Genomic DNA, 17,060 nt, shown 5'->3' on the forward strand with positions numbered 1-17,060 from the left:
CTAGAATAATTACAATAGTCCAATTACGTGGAAAACGTAACCAACGACAGTCTAAATTGGTAAGTTTTATCAGTTTTCAATAATATTGCACCATAACAAAGATATATGAAAAAATCATTTACCGTCGTCAACGTAAACTGTCCCTGGCAGCACTGCTTCATCGGAATCCAATCAGACTAATTGCAATAACTTCAGTTCTAGAGCTGATCCTTGTAACTGTTAATACTCAAATTAAAGGCAATAATCACATTAATGAACCTTACTTGTTTTTGAGAGTGAATCTCGCCACAATCAAATATTATAGTTAAACGTTGTTGTCCACAAACAACATGGGCATGAATGGATTAAACGAAAGTATCGATACCGGTGAAAGTAACGGGGCTTTCTTTGCTCACACTGGCTTGGAACGACTATTATTTTTCGATTGCTTTGCTTGCTTATAACGCTGCTGCGGCACATTTATGGCGATTTCGCTTGAACCTGAAACTGAGTCAGGTTCTAACCCCAACCGCTGTCAGTTCATACATTTTGACAGCAGTTGGGGTTAGGAACTGATTCAGTTTCGCCTCAAAAAAAACCACATTAGACAGCAAGCTGTAGCTAGAACCGTTCGTTTGATACACTGCATTTTAACAAGCAGAACGATTTTAGCTTCCGATTCGTTCTATACGAAAAAGTAGACGGCGCAAAATTCGAACAAAAAATTACCTGTGTTTGCCACTTTCGGAACCTTGACCACATACGTAGCTCAGCTTACAATTCAATTATATCAGCACATAACAAATAATGGGATTTAATTCAAACGTCGCTTATAAGAGATTAAAATAATATCTTTTATTTATGCCAGTTGAAAAGATTTTAAAATGATACCGAAAAAACTAGACACCTTTTTTTATCAAATACATGGGTGTTGATTTATTGTTGCTGTTGTTATTGAAATTACATGACACATTAAATCAATTGTACACAAGGAACTGTTTCCAAACTTTTCCGGTTCCCTGTATATGGAAAACATTCGCTTTCGTTGTAAACTTGGTCAAAACACAACATCCCACTGCCCATCCGTGTAGATGACGATAATCAAAACAGAGAGCGCCACCATGCGGGACAGGTCCTCTCGATTACGATTCGCTCTACTCTCAGCCCAGCATCCCATCCGCATTTTCTCCTACTCGAGTAGCATATTCTCGGCAAATTTTCATCCCGCATCGCAGCATCGCGACTTGATTCGCATTATCATTCTGGCACTTGCAGCACGGATTGTTCAGTTTATTCTCAACCGTCGAACGGCACGGACGCGAATTTTCCAAAGTGAAAGAATCTGCTAAGAGCTCTTGTTCAGACAGAGAAGTGCTGAAAGTAAGTGTTAAAATCCTGTGCCCACCACAACCCTTTCGTTTGTACAGCTTCCTTCTCGCACTGGGGGAAAATATTCCCCGATGGAATTGTTTGGCATGCGTTTATTCTGACGGGAGCCTAAGGAGACGCGTGTTATTTGGAGTGGGAAATTATAAAAATTGCACTTGACCTGTGTAGTTGCCGTCGAGAAAAACGTGAGAGTTCATTGGCGCAAAAGAATCGGTTGAGTTTTGCAAAGAGTTGTGATCAAGTGGTTGGTGTGAGACATTGAAGCAAGATTAAGAAGAATGTTTAAAAATAGTAATCACAGTGAAGCGAATTGTGCTTGTTGTTTTTATTTCAATTTCGCCGCATGATTGTGTATAGTTGTAGCCATAATCATTTAATACAAAATAAACAAAATTGTGTTGCATATTTTCTCCTGGCTTACACACAAGTGTGAATCTAGAGAAAAATAAATTAAAATGTGAACAACAAAATTACAAAACAAAATTCGAGCTGGGGTCAGCAATGAGTTCATCGTGGTTGATATACAGAGGCAAACAACAGTTGATAGTCTAGTGATTATGAATAGACGGGGGGAAAAGACACTTCTCGTGGCAAACGTGGTTCTTGTCAACGACGCCGTTGATTGCAATTCTCGCTGGAGATTGGCGAGGTCAGGCCGCTGACCCAGTGATTTAAATCGAGGCGTGAAGTTCGTCACACATGTGAAACGGCGACTCTCGGTGAACTGGAATGCCGCATCAGACTGGATTGGATACACGTGACGGCGAGGCTCTTTGATTGAGTAAATTGAATGAATGGTCTCGAAGTGATTGATGGTTTGTTTGCGCTGGTTGGAAAACTCCAATCAGTCGAGGCGCCAATTTGAAGATTGCATTTAAATGTTGTTTCTTGTTTGAGGAACTTTGGTGTGATGACGGATTTTTATTTGCATACTACTCGTGTGGTTATGAAATTGGAAGGTTTTTGGTTTTCACGGAACAGCAGGCAATACAAATATTGAATCAGCAATCAGGAAAAGGTAGTAAGGGTCGGATAATTCAAATGGTGGCATGGCTGTACGAATCAAAACTTGAATTTTGGAATATTTTATTCTAATGGATTTTGCGAAACGCACTGTCACAATCTTTTATTAAATGGTATATTTAAAAAGAAGCGCGGCGAACTAAAGTTAAATATATTGATATGTTTACCATACGTGACTAAACACAATGCGTCTCCATTAAATCAATTGAAACTTGTTTGGAATTAATTTTGGCATTATTTCAACCGGGTTCTTGGCACGATTGCAGGAGTTGTTTTCTACTGATACTAAGAATATTTGATTGATTTTTGGTAAGTATAAGAACATTGCAGGTGAGTCGTTCATTATTCTTCCTCAACGTCGTTGGTACATCTATATAGGATATTTTATTGATGATTAAGAATCTCTCGAGAAGTGATAGAGGATCCCATTCGCGAAAAAATCATTTTACATATACCATCAAATCTCAACCGTTAGAGAGATATTGAACTTTACTGTAAATTACTTTTTACTAAGTTTTTAGTAATAAAATAACTCTAACTCAAAAAGTATGCTTTGTTGTACAGTTCTTTCAGTTCCATTCGAGAGTTGGAAAATTTTCTACTAAATAAGCAGATTAAATTAAGTAACCTATTAGTAATAGTCATGAACATAACAATATTAATATTATGCAAAATGTGTTTTTCAAAACAACCCACAATTTGTTCCTCAACATAACCCTTCTAGTTTAATTGAATTTTAATTTTTTACGTTGACACTATGCTATATTTTGCCTTAGTGGAAAACAATTTTGGTTAAAACTATTTTTTTCCATTAAGGAGAAAATTGATTAAAACCATCTTTGCCCGTGATGAGGACAGATCCTGTAACTAAATTAGTTATGAAATTTGCATTTCGACTTCGTCTCATCAGAATCCGACACTAACTTAGTGACCGGATTAAGTTAGCGCCGGATTGACGCTAGCTCCCAAAAAGAGTCCTGTGTAAAGCCCTAGTCAAGTGTGGTGTCCCGCAAGAAAAGGAGATGCAACGAAGTAGAAACGGAAATTTCACAACTAATTTATTTACGTTTATTTTAGGAACTTGCAAGGCCTGCTTAAATCCAGAAAGTCACACTTTATATATAGCGCAACGTACTAGTCCCGAGTGATATTCCGAGAAGCAAAAACGAACTCTTGTCTATTTGGCTAGGGAACTACATCCAACCTAAATTAAGTTGAATTTTGTGTTTCAAATGCATTTCGACCCAAAACATAACCTAACCAAAACCTAGAGTCGGACTAGGCTACCACCAGATTGCTGGCGTTAATCGGGCGCTAGCTTAGTCCGGCACTAAGTTAGTGCCGGCTTCTGATGAGACGAAGTAGCAACCCAAATTTCATAACTAATTTAACTAGAAGTTTTGTGTCCTTCGCGAGCAAATGTTATTTTAATATTATTTTTCCAAGTGGAACAATAATTGGTTTCTACCTATACTCTTCTCCTTAGGATGAATTCTTCATTCTTTCAAGCTCACTCCTCCACCTAAGGGTTCCTCTAGTCGATTTAAAAGTTCAAAGAGGACAAGTTTCTTCGTATGATGCTACTGTGAACTAGTTCGTCGTATCCATGACGTTATCCAAGTTGTCTAGTTGACTAATTGTTGGAAAATAACCATGAAATTTAGTTGCCAAGTTTTGCAAACGGAGGTTCCAGTTTGTAGAATTAGGATTACGATATATTACCACATTGAGGGTGACATCAAAATGATCGAAAAATATATATTAATGAACGGCAGAGACGGTTCAGCTTCATTTGCAAGCAGCCAATTTTCCAGCTCATGCGAAATTCTTTCAGAGCAAAGCGCTATGTCTAACACATCCTCTCTCCCAGACCTCACAAAAGTTGATCGGTTTCCCACATGCAGAATATGTGGATTTGTACTACTTATGTACTCCATCAATTCAGAGTCTCTCAGATTGATGTCTGAGCAGCCCTAAATGATGTGATGAGCATTCGCATCACTATCGATAATGAGCGGAAACCCATTTCTGCTACAATATGATACAACGCTTTTGAAATCATCCGAAGGGGATGACTCGTTATACGGTAGATATGCTGAACATTATACTTTTTGTCTATGTTACCGACAGCCAGGGCAATTGTGACTGCACAGATATCGCGTGTTGTGAGCTCGGATATAAGAGACAAGATTGCAAGAACGAGGCATTTCACGTGGGTTAGTCATGGCTTTCTTGTTGTAAGCAATCAAGGAAGTGCTAAGTAATTTTCCAATAAACAAGTTTCCTTTATGCAAACTTGAATCAATGCTATGGAAGCTTTAACTTCCTGCATAAGTCGAGAAAAATTCATAGTTGATGTACTTTTATGCTGGAGATTGATTGTGCTGTTCTAACCATTGCTGATTTTAAAACTGTACATTTCATTGCCAACATATATTGTACAACAAGTAGACACCGAGCAAGTTGGGACGTAAATGCATGTTGAGAGCCTAATGATTGGAAATCCGCGTAAAAACACCGCGTTAATTGGTAAATCCGCGTAAAAACCACGATAATTCGAAAAACACTCAGCAAAACTTTTTTTTAAGTTTTTTTTGCATGGATTTCGCAAAAATATTCCAAGTCCTTTTGAATGCACAAGACTTAGAAGATTTTCGGAAAGATAGAAGAGACGAGTCTGGAAGATTCCTCAACAATATGGGTAGGAAAGGACTTGACGAGTAGGTGCCAAAAATTGATTTTTGACGCCATTTTGGAATCCAAGATGGCGACTTCTGGTTTAGCGAAATTCGCTATAACCCATGTTATATGGGTATTTTCGGAATGTCTTGACGAGCATTGGCGGAAATTGGAAACAATATGGGTATTTTCGGAATGGACTTCACATACTTGGAGCCAGAAATTGGTTTTTGACGCCATTTTGAAATCCGAGATGGCGACTTCCGGTTTAACGAAATTCGCTACAACCTGTGCGATGAGTATTTTCGGAGTGGTTTTGACGAGTAGGTGCGAGAAATTTATGTTTGACGCCATTTCGAAATCCAAGATGGCGACATCTGGTTTAACGAAATTCGCTATAATCCAATCAACGTGGGTATTCTCGGAATGGTCTTGACGAGTACGTGCCAGAACTCGATTTTTGACGCCATTTTGAAATCCAAGATGGCGACTTCCGGGTTAGGCACTTTCGCTATAACCCAATAAATATGGGTATTTTTGGAATGGTCTTGACGAGTGGGTCAAAAATTGATTTTTGACGCCATTTTGAAATCCACTTCCAATCTCACCGCACTCTTCTGGATGAACATATAACAATATTTTGCATTTCGCTGGTTTAAGATTTGATCTTACATTTGAGGAAGTTTTGGATGATCGCCCAGATTTTTCATGCATGAATTTCGGTAAATCGGAAATCACCATCTAGAATTTCAAAACGACGTCAAACATCGACCTTTGTCTTGTGCTCGTCAAGACAATTTCGAAAATACCCATATTGATTGAGTTGTAAAGAATTTTTTTAAACCGGAAGCCGCCATCTTGGATTTCAAAATGGCGTCAAAAATAGATTTCTAACCCCTACTCGTCAAGACCATTCCGAAAATACCCATATTGCATGGGTTATAGTGAATTTTGTTAAACCGGAAGTCGCCATCTTGGATTTCAATGTGGCGTCAAACATAAATCTCTGGCACCTACTCCTCAAGAATATTCCGAAAATACCCATATTGCATGGGTTATAGTGAATTTTGTTAAACCGGAAGTCGCCATCTTGTATTTCAAAATGGTGTCGAAAATCTATTTCTGGCACCTACTCGCCAAGAGCATTCCGAAAATACCCATATTGCATGGGTTATAGCGAATTTAGCTAAACCGGAAGTCGCCATCTTGCATTTCGAAATGGCGTCAAACATGAATTTCTGGCACCTACTCATCAAGATCATTCTGAAAATACCCATATTGCATAGGTTATAGCGAATTTCGTTAAACCCGACGTCGCCAACTTGGATTTCAAAATGGCGTCAAAAATCAATTTATGGCACCAAGTATGTGAAGTCCATTCCGAAAATACCCATATTGTTGAGGTGCGGGCCTTATGGAGTCTTCCAGAGCCGTCTCTTCCACCTTCCCGAAAATATACCAAGTCTTTCACATTCAAAAGAACTTATTTTATGCAAAAACTGTGTTAATTGCGAAATGCGCGAAAAAGAACTGCCAAATGTTATTTGCATACAAAAGGACTTAGAATTTTTTCAGGAAAACGTAGAAGTCTTCTGCATTCAAAAGGACTTAGCAAAAAAAACTTCCAAAAATATTTTAAGTTCTTTGCTGAGGGTTTTTTTTACGCGGATTTTCGAATTAACGCAGTTTTTTACGTGGATTTTTCAATTAACGCGGTTTTTTTACGCGGAATCCGTGTAAAAAAACCTCGTAAAAAACCGCGTTAAAAAGCCTGACTGCAATTTCATGAATTGTTTTTGTTGAAACAAAATATCAAATATCTTGAAAACTATGACATTTTGGAAGATTTTAGGAACATTCAATATTTAAAGTGCGTTTTTTTGTAATTTTAACATAAATTGGGTTTTGTTTAAAATATCACAGCTTTTTTCAGTGTATATTTCTATAGTGATAAAGTTTTCATTCCCTATAACTCTTTCTCAGATTGTTTTACTGTATAAAATGGAAAATGCTGCATGCAATAATTTGTACACCCTTTTAAAAAATTGCTCTTGTATGAGAATGTTCTGATTGCCACAGAATGAAGACTCATAAACCAACCTCAACTGCAAAGTTTTGCTCAAATCGGCGATGGTCATATTTGATGAACGGTCGCTTTCTTATACAAAATCTAATCACGCCATTCAACTCAGCACTCAAATGTACACAAAAAATAGCCACCCACGTCAGATTTTTCATTTTGCTCAATTTTCAATCCCACTGGCTATTTTTATAAGCGCTAAAACCAAAAATTTGGAAAAAACTCATACCAAATTTGGAAAAACCAATCATGACGTATTTGAGACAAATGGACTTTTTTTTCAATTTAAGCTTGATTTTTGTATTTTGAATTCATCTCGTCAGTAACTAGCACCAACTGGAGGCCAAGTTAAACGATGTATGTAAACTAGTGCCCAAATTAGTTATTCCTGATTTGAAGAAAGTTATTCGAAAAAATATAGAAAAATTGATCAATGTTCCCCCGTTTTACGGTACCTTCGATTTTTTTTATTTTGTAGCACCGTGTAATTGTTGTTTTATTGTCAGATCTGTTGTTGTACAACAATAAATTGTCATTTGTTGTACAACAACAGATCTGATAACAAAACAACAATTATCGAATCCTTAAAAAAGGTCCCAAACGGATCGAATCGTCGGTTGAAGATAAAATAGTTTGTTTTTGCTTAAAAATTACTACAAAGCCATACACCTAATCTAAAAATTGGAAACAGTCGACTCCAGTTCAAAAGTTAAAATCTAACCACAGATTGCAATTGAAATTATGACTTTATATTATCATTGCGGTTACAGTAATAGTAGTAAGATTATCATACTAGGCTTTACCCATCGATCTCAAACCGGTTTTAATTAAAACATGAACGGGAATTTCATGATATTATATCCGAGCACTGTCACGGGCGTTACAGTCTCTTATAATAAATTTATTACATTCTACGAACTTTCCCAAGGATCTTCCTTAGCTCTGTAAATATGCCCATATTAAACTGTCGTACGCCTTCTAAAATAAACACCGTCGTTACTAGGGGGTCCATTAACTTGTAAATTAATGCGATTAGCATAAGCAGTGCTGCCAATTCTGCGCGGTATATATTTTTGCGTAAATCACATGCAAATTCAGTAAGCCTTATCGGTGGCATAGGCAAACGAAAATAAGCTCTTCATCATTTGGCAAACGCGCTGAAAGCTGAAAGAAAGAACCGACGAAGAGCAAAAGCCACTAGAGATGTATGCTTCAGCAGGGACGGAAAAAACTTTCCCATGATTAAATAATTCCCAAGAAGCATTTTGGGCCAGGAAAAACTTTTTCTCCTGTTATCATCGCACAGTGAGGATGAAGTCTTTATCCAGTGCAAGGCCGGCCTGGTCGTATCTAGAGCACGTGAAGTATACACGGAAAACTTTGCCCGACAGTCGCCTATTTTCGCACATAGACTGCAAAATGATGGTTGATCTGATTTATGAGTTCCTAAGCTGTCAGTGCGAGATATTAGTTGGAATTCGTTTCTTTTACTCGTTGTCATCAACCTAGTGGGGTGGTACGACAAAAGTTGTCGCTCATTTCCTGCAGATGTAGAGGTTTGGTAAACTTTTTTTTTCCGACGAGTGACATACATAATTGACATGAGATGAGCTTCTATATGTCTGGGGGGAAATATTAGCTTTCTGCATTAGTGGATAATGGATATATTATTAATTCATTCTATTTGCTCAAATAGATTTTAACTTCTTACGATCAGAAACATCAATTACTACTAGCGATAAGTAGAAAGTGATATTTCTGATGTATTATGTATTTGTTTCAAAAGTGGCTGCTACCGAAATCTAGCTTGTGTATTGCAGTTAAACATTGCTAAACTCGTAAACACATTTGAAACAATGCGTCTGTCGGGGCTTTCGCCGCCAAACGAACTAATCGAAACGACCATGGCAAGATGAATTTGATTCTTTATCAACCTTCTGGCGTCCGCTGTGAGGTTACATCGCAATTTTGGTCTGTCATCTCTCATCATTAGAGCTTCCACTTAATGCTCTTAATCCCGTGGTAATCCGAGTCGTCATGATTACATGTTGATCAAAAAACGCTCGCAATTTTTCCCCATCGCTTCTGGGACCCACTCAAACTGACATCAACAGATCCGGTAATCCATTCGCAGTTGCTTGTTATTTTTTCCTCGAACCAAGCATGGCTCTCATTATAGATATTTGAATGGCGTGAGTTGTACAGCAACAATTAATTTTACAACTGGGATCACTTTGGGAGAAAAAAAAACCCGACCAATCACACGATACTTGTTAGACGGACGAATAATTGTAGCGCTATACTAAACGACGGGTGTCTACACAGACCTGCTACTGTGGCAGACTTCCAAATCCCGCGCTTGTTTTTTTGTTGTTTTTGAAATGCGATAAGTGGCTCGCGGCTATAATTTCACTTAATCAATTTTACCGCCGGTATGCCCCTTCCGATTATGGAACACCAGCAGCCTTTCCGTCCAGTTTTTTTGTGAACGACGGGCAGTGTGTAATTCGGTACTGATCGGGGCAATATGTAGTTCAGTGCTTCAATGTCACGGTTAATCATGTTGTTTGAACAGTTGAGGTCTATTTAATTTATTACCTCGCATGCTTATTGGTAAAATAATGAGCTACAAATCGTTGTTGGTTGACAAAAAAAACGAGTAAAGTAGTTGAGGCAACTGTTGTTTACGATTAAAGCGGAACGCTTGAACATTCAGCAAGTAGGAAGGTAGGTATTTTTTATTATATTGATTTATATTACGTGACACATTGTGTTAGTTTGACTGAGCCAGGGATCTTTTATATTTTCACAATATGTAGAAATTAAAAAATTAAATTTATTTTTATCCTGCAGATACAAAGCGATTTTCGAGGTTATGAGGTATTTCCAGTGTTGTTCGCTGCAACTTACGGTTGAGTTGGTTTGCTTTATTTCGCGTTATCGTTGGCACTTGGGATTGCTTATGCCTGTAAATTTCCTTTAATTAGATTTTTGTCCTTTTAAAAACCTTAAACCCATTAAAAGCTATGCATACAAGTAAAACACAGTTCTTTAAATAATTGTGCGCATACTGAGCTACAAAAATGTATTATAAACCTTTCCGTGCGAAATTCCGTGTGAAATTTCATGCGAAATTTTGTGCAAAATCCTGCTCGAAATTCCGTTCGAAATTCTGTACGAAATTCCGTGCGAAATTCCGTGTGAAATTTCGTGACAAATTCCGTGCGAAATTTCATGCGAAATTCCGTGCGAAATTCCGTGTGGAATTCCGTGCGAAACCCGGTGCGAAATTCCGTGCGAAATTTCGTTCAAAATTCCATGCGAAATTTCGTACGCAGTTCCGTGCGCAGTTCCGTGCGAAATTCCGTGCGAAATTTCGTTCGAAATTCCGTGCGAAATACCGTGCAAAATTCCGTGCGAAATTCCGCACGAAATTTCGTGCGAAATTCTGCGCGAAATTCCGTGCAAAATTCCGTATCAAATACCGTGCGAAATTTCGTGTGAAATTCCATGCGAAATTCCGCGCGAAATTCCGTGCGAAGTTCCGTGCGAAGTTCCGTGCGAAATTACGTGCGAAATTCCGCACGAAAATGCGTTCGAAATTTCGTGCGAAATGTCGTGCGGAATTCCGCGGGAAATTCCGTGCGAAATTCTGCGGGAAATTCCGTGCGAAATTCTGCGCGAAATACCGCGCGAAATTCCGCCCGAAATTCCGTGCGAAATTCCGCGCGAAATTTTGTGTGAAATTCCGTGCGAAATTCCGCGCGAATTTCGTGACAAATTCCGTGCGAAGTTTCGTGCGAAATTCCGTGCGAAATGTCGTGCGAAATTCCGCGCGAAATTTCGTGCGAAATTCCGTGCGAAATTTCATGCAAATTCCATGCGAAATTCCGTGCGAAATTCCGTGCTAAATACCGCGCGAAATTCCGTGCGAAATTCCGCGCGAAATTTTGTGTGAAATTCCGTGCGGAATTCCGTGCGGAATTCCGTGCGAAATTCCATGCGAAATTTCGAGCGAAATTCTACGCGAAATTTCGTGCGAAATTCCGTGCGTAATTTCGTGCGAAATTCTGTGCGAAATTCCATGCGAAATTCCGTGCCAAAATTCGCACGACATTTCGCGCGGAATTTCGTGCGAAATTCCGTGCCCGATTCCATGCGAAATTCCGTGCGAAATTTCGCGCGAAATTCCGTGCGAGATTTCGTGCGAAATTCCGTGCGAAATTCCGAGCGAAATTCCGTGCGAAATTCTACGCGAAATTCCGTGCGAAATTCCGTGCGAAATTTCGTGCGAAATTCCGTGCGAAATTTCGTGCGAAATTCCGTGCGAAATTCCGAGCGAAATTCCGTGCGAAATTCTACGCGAAATTCCGTGCGAAATTCCGTGCGAAATTCCGTGCGAAATTCCGTGCGAAATTCCGTGCGAAACTCCGATCGAAACTCCAAACAAAACTCCGAGCGAAATTCCGTGCGAAATTCTGTGTGAAATTCGAAATTCCGCGCGAAATTTCGTGCGAAATTTCGTGCGAAATTCCGTGCGAAATTTCGTGCGAAATTTCGTGCGAAATTCCGTGCGAAATTCCGTGCGAAATTTCGTGCGAAATTCCGTGCGACATTTCGTGCGAAATTCTGTGCTAAATTCCGTGCGAAATTTCATGCGAAATTCCACGCGAAATTCCACGCGAAATTTCGTGCGAAATTCCGCGCGAAATTTCATGCGAAATTCCGTGCGCGATTCCGTGCAAAGCTCCGCGCGAAATTCCGAGCGAAATTCCGTGCGAAATTTCGCGCGAAATTTCGCGCGAAATGTCGTGCGAAATGTCGTGCGAAATTCCGTGCAAAATTCCGGGCTAAATTTCGTACGAAAATCCGAGCGAAATTCCGTGCGAAATTCCGTGCGAAATTCCGCGAGAAATTCGTTTCTAAATTCCGTGCGAAATTCCGTGCGAAATTCCGCGCGAAATTTTGTGTGAAATTCCGTGCGGAATTCCGTGCGAAATTCCATGCGAAATTTCGAGCGAAATTCTACGCGAAATTTCGTGCGAAATTCCGTGCGTAATTTCGTGCGAAATTCCGTGCGAAATTCCATGCGAAATTCCGTGCCAAAATTCGCACGACATTTCGCGCGGAATTTCGTGCGAAATTCCGTGCCCGATTCCATGCGAAATTCCGTGCGAAATTTCGCGCGAAATTCCGTGCGAGATTTCGTGCGAAATTCCGTGCGAAATTCCGAGCGAAATTCCGTGCGAAATTCTACGCGAAATTCCGTGCGAAAATTCATGCGAAATTCCGTGCGAAATTCCGTGCGAAATTCCGTGCGAAATTCCGTGCGAAATTCCGTGCGAAACTTCGATCGAAACTCCGAACAAAACTCCGAGCGAAATTCCGTGCGAAATTCTGAGTGAAATTCGAAATTCCGCGCGAAATTCCGTGCGAAATTTCGTGCGAAATTCCGTGCGAAATTTCGTGCGAAATTCCGTGCGAAATTTCATGCGAAATTCCACGCGAAATTTCGTGCGAAATTCCGCGCGAAATTTCATGCGAAATTCCGTGCGCGATTCCGTGCGAAATTCCGTGCGTAATTCCGTGCAAAGCTCCGCGCGAAATTCCGAGCGAAATTTCGCGCGAAATTTCGCGCGAAATGTCGTGCGAAATGTCGTGCGAAATTCCGTGCAAAATTCCGGGCTAAATTTCGTGCGAAATTCCGAGCGAAATTCCGTGCGAAATTCCGCGAGAAATTCGTTTCCAAATTCCGTGCGAAATTCCGTACGAAATTTCGTGCGAACTTTCGTGCGAAATAACGTGTGAAATTTCGTTCGAAATTCCGTTCGAAATTCCGTTCGAAATTCCGCGCGAAATTTCGTGCGAAATTCCATGCGAAGTTCCGTGCAAAGTTCCATGCAAAATTCCGTGCGAAATGTCGTGCGAAATTCCGTGCGAAATTCCATGCGAAATGTCGTGCGAAATTCCGCGCGAAATTCCGTTCGAAATTCCGCGTGAAATTCCGTGCGAAATTCCGCGCGAAATTCCGTGCGAAATTCCGCGAGAATTTCCGTGCGAAATTCCGTGCTAAACGACACGCGAAATTCCGAAATTCCGTGCGAAATTCCATGCGAAATTCCGTGCGAAATTCCGTGCGAAATTCCGTGCGAAATTCCGTGCGAAACTCCGATCGAAACTCCAAACAAAACTCCGAGCGAAATTCCGTGCGAAATTCTGTGTGAAATTCGAAATTCCGCGCGAAATTCCGTGCGAAATTTCGTGCGAAATTCCGTGCGAAATTTCGTGCGAAATTCCGTGCGAAATTCCGTGCGAAATTTCGTGCGAAATTCCGTGCGACATTTCGTGCGAAATTCTGTGCTAAATTCCGTGCGAAATTTCATGCGAAATTCCACGCGAAATTCCACGCGAAATTTCGTGCGAAATTCCGCGCGAAATTTCATGCGAAATTCCGTGCGCGATTCCGTGCGAAATTCCGTGCAAAGCTCCGCGCGAAATTCCGAGCGAAATTCCGTGCGAAATTTCGCGCGAAATTTCGCGCGAAATGTCGTGCGAAATGTCGTGCGAAATTCCGTGCAAAATTCCGGGCTAAATTTCGTACGAAAATCCGAGCGAAATTCCGTGCGAAATTCCGTGCGAAATTCCGCGAGAAATTCGTTTCCAAATTCCGTGCGAAATTCCGTGCGAAATTCCGCGCGAAATTTTGTGTGAAATTCCGTGCGGAATTCCGTGCGAAATTCCATGCGAAATTTCGAGCGAAATTCTACGCGAAATTTCGTGCGAAATTCCGTGCGTAATTTCGTGCGAAATTCCGTGCGAAATTCCATGCGAAATTCCGTGCCAAAATTCGCACGACATTTCGCGCGGAATTTCGTGCGAAATTCCGTGCCCGATTCCATGCGAAATTCCGTGCGAAATTTCGCGCGAAATTCCGTGCGAGATTTCGTGCGAAATTCCGTGCGAAATTCCGAGCGAAATTCCGTGCGAAATTCTACGCGAAATTCCGTGCGAAAATTCATGCGAAATTCCGTGCGAAATTCCGTGCGAAATTCCGTGCGAAATTCCGTGCGAAATTCCGTGCGAAATTCCGTGCGAAACTTCGATCGAAACTCCGAACAAAACTCCGAGCGAAATTCCGTGCGAAATTCTGAGTGAAATTCGAAATTCCGCGCGAAATTCAGTGCGAAATTTCGTGAGAAATTCCGTGCGAAATTTCGTGCGAAATTCCGTGCGAAATTTCATGCGAAATTCCACGCGAAATTTCGTGCGAAATTCCGCGCGAAATTTCATGCGAAATTCCGTGCGCGATTCCGTGCGAAATTCCGTGCGTAATTCCGTGCAAAGCTCCGCGCGAAATTCCGAGCGAAATTCCGTGCGAAATTTCGCGCGAAATGTCGTGCGAAATGTCGTGCGAAATTCCGTGCAAAATTCCGGGCTAAATTTCGTGCGAAATTCCGAGCGAAATTCCGTGCGAAATTCCGCGAGAAATTCGTTTCCAAATTCCGTGCGAAATTCCGTACGAAATTTCGTGCGAACTTTCGTGCGAAATAACGTGTGAAATTTCGTTCGAAATTCCGTTCGAAATTCCGTTCGAAATTCCGTTCGAAATTCCGCGCGAAATTTCGTGCGAAATTCCATGCGAAGTTCCGTGCAAAGTTCCATGCAAAATTCCGTGCGAAATGTCGTGCGAAATTCCGTGCGAAATTCCATGCGAAATGTCGTGCGAAATTCCGCGCGAAATTCCGTTCGAAATTCCGCGTGAAATTCCGTGCGAAATTCCGCGCGAAATTCCGTGCGAAATTCCGCGAGAATTTCCGTGCGAAATTCCGTGCTAAACGACACGCGAAATTCCGAAATTCCGTGCGAAATTCCATGCGAAATTCCGTGCGAAATTCCGTGCGAAATTCCGTGCGAAATTTCGCGCGAAATCGCGTGTGAAATTCCGTGCGGAACTTCGCGCGGAATTTCGCACGAAATTTCGCAGGTGATTGCTATTTGTAAATATTTACAGTAAGGATTTGGCTTTGCATTGGTCACATCTTTCGTATTAGAGTATCCTATTAACTAAAACCGTAAACACCGCTAGAACTTAAAAATCATGCCAATACACATCTGAAATGGTTTTCTTACACATTGATCCTTTGTTCTATGCAAGGGAAGACATGCTTAAAAGGCGCCCTCGTTGCTAAATCGTGTTTTCTGTGCAGTGTCGATGAAAGAATTTGAAACAATATGTGGAATGAAAAAGTGATAGACAAAAGGATAACTAGAGACAAGGTTTCTTATTATACATAAAGTAGAAATCTTAAAATTTTGTTTAACATTGTAAAGCTCGCTATGACGCTGACGGGTTATTTGAATAGAAAAAGAAGTGCATCGAATTTTAGTTGTGGAATTCCATACATGAAAATTTTTGAAGTGTGGAGCTTGGTTTCCGTCAGTCGTCATTCTTGGTTTTTCGCGAAGCAATAGAATATCCTTTTATTCACCGCCAGTTCCTTTTCCTACAAAAAATTACAAAGACGCATTTCTGCCTCTTCTGCTATGTCGAAATAACAAGCGATACTCTACTGACGGAGTTCCAGTAACGAGAACCGGCTTTGATTCAAAAAACGAGATAATCTTGATCCACAACCTGTTTCCATCCGAAAAGAACCTGCAAAAACTGTACAAGCTTGGAAATTATTCCGGCAGGCCAAATACCGAGCTTGAAATAGTGGAAGCTATAGTGATAGGTGAAATACGAGATAAACAAAAGGATAACATCGTATAGCGGGCGGAAAATGCTACGCTTATCGTACAGATCCTAGATTGGTGGCAGCGTGTGGCACGGTCGACGTGGCGGTGGTGGTGGTGGTGGTGATAGAAGGCAGAGTAGATTTTCGTTCAGTTCAAGAGATTGGATTACGGGATTTCCGTCACAGAGCGGAAGCACATCGGCAGGCGCCAAAAGACAGCACAGGTACGGACAATATTTGATATTTATCCTTACGAGGGGAATGATGGTTTTGCCTCGTATCCGGAAGGAAGGGAGCAAGGGAGTTAGTATTCAGATGATAAGACACATGATGAGTGAGCTCAATTTGATGAGAATTGTATTTGACTTGGTTGCTAGATTTATTTGCTAAGGCGGGTCGTTACGCTATCTAGTCTGTTTCAGTGATAGTTTAGAAAATTGCTTTTTTGTTCTTTGAACGAGATCCAATAGAAAGTATATTTATATTTAGTTATATGAATATTATTCTGCTTTCAATTTATATCAATATTGCACTGCCTTTAACAACTTGCCGCCAGACTCGAATTGCAAGAATGAGATCAGCATCCCGTTGAGCATGTGTTGAATCAAATAGATTGTTTAATTTCGGAAATATGTTGTCGGATGCATCAATAACTTGCACAAACACATACGAAACGATAAGAGAGTTTGATTTCAGATCTCATGGTCAAACATGGCTATAAATTATCCATATGCAATTTATTTGCATGGAGCGTATGTGTGGTTTCGCCTGCCCGTGCAAAGCTTTCTGTCCGTTGAAATATGCTACCTCGAGCGATGGAGAAATTTCAAATTAATTTCGCATACTTACTGGCTTCACAGCATTCATCGATTCGAACTACTGCCAAAAGACGACGCAATGAACGATTCGAATAGTTGCAGTTTGTAGATGCAGTGGGCGGAATTTCGTATAGGCAAAATCGATGTGATAATATAGCTATCAGCTTCATATCTTTACACATTTTACGATGTGCGCTATAAAAAAGAAAAAGGTTTCATAGTACAAACAAATGTTATAGCATCAAGAAAATTAACAAAATTAAATATGTTTCATGTATATTTACAAGGTGGACAATAACACGGTCCCCAAAAGTTTTCTTAATATTTTGTTTGAGAATGTAAAGAGTATTTTGG

General features: G+C 40.5%; 1 protein-coding gene across 1 annotated transcript in view; it reads left to right on the forward strand.

Moving 5' to 3' along the window:
- The first annotated feature begins 1,228 nt into the window (after positions 1 to 1,228).
- The window catches only part of LOC131692975 (spondin-1), a 109,568-nt gene continuing 93,736 nt past the window's right edge, over positions 1,229 to 17,060 (forward strand). Inside the window, exon 1 of the mRNA XM_058980414.1 lies at positions 1,229 to 1,359. The gene's annotated coding sequence lies outside the window, so the exon portion shown is untranslated. The remainder of the gene's footprint in view (positions 1,360 to 17,060) is intronic.

This window comes from Topomyia yanbarensis, chromosome 3, assembly GCF_030247195.1.
Source record: "Topomyia yanbarensis strain Yona2022 chromosome 3, ASM3024719v1, whole genome shotgun sequence".
NCBI classification, from domain to species: Eukaryota; Metazoa; Arthropoda; class Insecta; order Diptera; family Culicidae; genus Topomyia; species Topomyia yanbarensis.